Raw genomic sequence first — 4,522 nt, 5'->3', positions numbered from 1 at the left:
CGTTGCACAGAGCTAACAGTCAGGATAGGTCAGACAGTGAATAGGTCAAGACAGTCAGCAGTGAATAGAATGGTTGTAAGTCACAGCAACACAASAGAAAGGGATCCTGACATTTTTAGCAAGGGGAGATTGGTGTAAAATCAAGACATACATATGTGCACTGCTAAATTTTCAAAAGTCCTATTTGATTCCTTCTGTGGATATGTAGATACTTATACATATATGCATCCAGATCTACTGAGTACAGACACAAATTTGTAACAGAGAATTTGGGGTAAAACTATATACTTTGCAATTTCCACTTTTCACCAGCACAGCAACATTAATCTGCAGCAGCAAATTGATTAAGCTGATGAAATGAGTTGGTTTGAAAGCTCCCACTAGGCCATTGTGATGGATCATAGCTGGACAAATGATGAATAATTCATAAGGGTCAAGGTGTTGACGTGCTACTTAATTACATTGTTAATGCAACCATGATGCAGGAATTTCAGAAGGGAAATATTGGACACATCTGAAACAGTGTGATGGTTGTCAAATTCCGTGTTGCAAAAATGTCAAAGACTGAATAACAATCCATGTGTGATACAAATAGTAAAAGGAAAGAATGGCACACAGTGTATAAAAGATAAGGGAAAATGATAAAGATAAGCATGATGATGCATTTGACAAAATCTTAACAAAAAAGCACTGAGACTATGGTATGATTGTGTCAGTCACAATCATCACAACATGCTGAAGGATGTGGGTAAATTGGCATACATAGGAATAAACAAAAAATATTCAGGAATAAAGGTTGACATTAATTAAGTTTGATTTTCGTGGTGACATTAATGGTATATGAGGCAGACATACATACTCTTTTAGACCTGAAGTTTCTCATAAAGTTTCCAATATATTTACAATGAGCATAGATTATATTTTGCCAYGTAAACTTTAGGAACTGATCTTAATACCTGCTAGGGGAAGCCAGATCACACACATCTGTTCTATAAATTAAATATGAAGAAAGATGGTTTAATAGAGTAGGCACCATCACTGGAGAGGCAGTAAGTGATCACTAAAAGTTTCACTTTAGGAAATAATCTCCCCTAACCTCACTATTCTAGTGAGTGTTTTGGTAAAACTCYATGATCTAGAGTAAGCTTTCTTCCACATACACAAAATCTCAGTGCATTCATGGCACAAGAAATGAGGTTTTTTTTTTTTTTTTTTTTTTTTTTTTTTTTTCTCTTTAAGAGGCAAGATTTAGCAGTTTTCTTTGAACTCTGGTCTAAATTATCCCATCATTTATCAAATGGTCTTGCTGATGTCTTTCAGTAATGACAAATTTTAATACACATATTGCATGTTGCATTAGTTCTATCTGTGATAATCTACTCTCATTTCTATTGAAAAATTGTAAAAACGTTTGTAGCTCATTTATAACTGTTTGTYTTACTGACTTCCAAAACCAATTTATTAAGTCCTCATTTTTATAATCTTTGATCTTTGATGCTCTAAATTCTGTATCAAAAGTAACATATTTTGAAAAGGACAAAAATATTTTAGATGTCCACTTGACCTCAAGCTGAGCTTCTAATATAAATCCCTTGTGTATTGTTAACTTGGATTTTAAAGTCCAGATTGTCCCAGTTTTCACTGGAAGAGCATATGAAAGACTTGGCATTTCAGTACCTACGTGATCAGCCTACTTGATAGTTTATTTCACTGCAACCTCCACATTAGATATTGTAATATTTAACTGAGCATTGTTCTTGGGTAAATAGGATAATACTGGGGACAAAAAGCAGCCTTCAAGTAGTAAAGAATGAAATACATTACAATAGGCTAAAAGGTAAGTTTCAATGAAAATAYGTAACTCAGTGTTAAAAGGTCTTCTTTTTTTCTTTTTTTTTTCTTTTTAATTTTCTTTTTAACAAAAAACATAATCTGTGTGTAAACTAGAAAAAAACTGGAGTAAGAAAGGAAGATCGAAGGTTGCAAAAAATGGAAAAAGAATGTATAATAACAAGGGAGATTATTTAGAAAGACACAAGGCAATCTATGGAGCTGGGTTAATGATAGACAGAATGGTGAAAAAAAATTAAGTTGATTAAATGTCATAAAATCATTATTTTCAGGAGAAAAAGGTAAAATGAAGACCAAGAAGAAATGAGGAGAAAGGAGATGTATTTTCTGTAGCAAACCCATGAACTCTCAAGAAAAGCAGCTGCAAGGAGGGKGAAAGAATCAATGCATTTTCAGTGTGACAATGTGGTGAGGGAATACTTCTGAAGAGATATGAAAGAGCACAGTGTAGGAATTTGCAGGCCAAAGAGAGCTGTATCAATGTGAATGAGTTCCTGAACTTACTACCCCAACACTAGATTAACTCCTAAAAAAATTATATTGTGACCTATGTTACCTGATTGGTATAAAAAAAAGGTATATAGAATTTTCAAAATATTATAACAGTTACCTATGTAATATAGAAAATGATCCATTAGGTTACATTAAAATGGTGTAAGAGTTAGAACCATGACTGTTAAAATAGTAGTAACAACCTTTTTTAATTTTTTTTTTTAATTTTTGCACATTCTTTTTTGCCTTCACTGTCCTTTATTCTTTGCCTTCTTGATATCCTAGGTAACCAGCTTTCCCCAAAGGTACAAGGTGATCTATGATCAACTCTGCTTCTGGGCCTCCAACTGGTCACTGGTTTACTTCTTGCCACAAAATCTGTCTTTTAGAGCTCACRGTTTATTTCTTGCCACAAAATCTGTCTTTTAGAGCTCAYGGTTTGCTTCTTGCCACAAAATCTGTCTTCTATAGCTCACTGTGTGAATGGTACTTTGGTGTTACCTCTGGCAGAGTATCTCATACACCAGGGGCATTACCTTTTTGACATGCATTTAGGTGGCTGTGTGGAGTAGTTGCTGRGATTTCCAGCAATACAGTTAAATACAGGTGATGGATAGAGCCTCATTCCTCAAATCTTCCCCATGATAGCTTGAGCAGTCTGAAATCACACTGGTGTGTGTAAGCCTTTATGGGCCCCAGGAGCTCCAAGTGGCTTTGCTGCCTCTATWTATCCATTTCAGCAATCTCTTTTCTGTGAGAGAGTATGTCCATGTTGTTAATTTGCTTTGCTCTGTATTTCTGTCTAAGATCTTGCACCTTGCATCGTAAGTGCTTCATTCACACCTGTTAACTRTACAGATTCCTTCTGGAACAAATTACCTCCTTCCCAGAGGATGCCTTGGCAATGTTAACAGGTCATTGACTCCAGGACCTACCTCAGACTGATAGGATGGATGCTCGCTGAAATAAACTGAGGCCCAATGGTTTTGCACTTTCAAAAACCATTATCTCACACCTCATGCAATAAAGAAGACTATTGTAATTCCATGGAAGAACCRCTCTGGCTGGCTGTCACACAGCTTTTTGTTTTTTCATAACAAATTTTATTATTTCCTACTTTTGTGGCTGAAGAGAAACCCTTAAACAATCTCTGTGACTAATGGTGACAGGAGTTCCACATGGGTGATAGAGCAGAACAAAGTTTGAAGTGATGGAAAGTCTGTGAGTCCCTTGCCATCATGGAGCAGCTAAAGGAGGAAGGCATATCTGGAGATCACCTGCTCCAAGGTCCTGCTCAGAGCAGGGTCAGACAGASCACCTGTGTCCACCCTTGGAGACGCCACAGGGCAACCTGTTCYAGTGTTCAACTGCCCTTGCATTGCTAAAATTCCCCTTGAGGACAGATCTGCTCGAGAATAATCAGTCCCAAATATCACATCGTCCCTTCATGTATCAGACATGCCAACACCTCATCATCTTAGTGGCTCTTTGCTGGATTYTCTCCAGTTATATCCCAATGCTCTTCATGCAGAGCTGCATCCTCCCTTGGGAGCTCAGCTGAACCAAGATCACTGGGCTGGGTCACTGCACCAGCGGGGAAAGTTTCTGCTCCAAGGAGTGCACCAAGATTGCTGAGCACACACACAGTCCCCAGCAGTCCTGGCTGCTCCTAGAACTCGCAAACTGCCATGGCCTTCTGTCACAATGGAGGCAGGTAGCTTGAACGTCTTTAAGAACTACCAGAGTCTTCTCAGAAGCCCAGAATTTGTTCCCAGGAGGTCTAGAAAATGGGGCTTAGAGACTGCAGCACAAGCAACAGTGGCTGTGGTCTGCCTCTTGTAGCTGCACTATTCTCTAGCACGATGCAGCAAGAGTGTGGGTGTACACAGCAGTCCTTCAGCYAGCTCTTCATGCTTGAGTATTTCCTCATTATGCATATGCCTGTGTTTTTCTCTCCTAGAGCTCTACTCATATATTATGTATAGCTGAAAATTCATTGAACCAAAAAACACGGACTCTGCAACTGGTGTTAAGGGTGCATGACTGCTGCAATCTTAATTTGTCTGCAGTAGGACAATGGAGAGGGATATGGCTACATCAGCCACAGGCTGCCTGCTGGGAATTAAASACAGGTTCCTCTCACCAAAATACCCTGCTCATAATTTTTCTATAATCAGAT

Source organism: Malurus melanocephalus, unplaced genomic scaffold (genome assembly GCF_030028575.1).
Source record: "Malurus melanocephalus ecotype Western Australia unplaced genomic scaffold, MMel_1.1 scaffold_153, whole genome shotgun sequence".
In the NCBI taxonomy this organism is placed as follows: Eukaryota; Metazoa; Chordata; class Aves; order Passeriformes; family Maluridae; genus Malurus; species Malurus melanocephalus.
The sequence above is the reverse complement of the archived record's forward strand: the minus strand, read 5'-3'. Positions refer to the sequence as shown.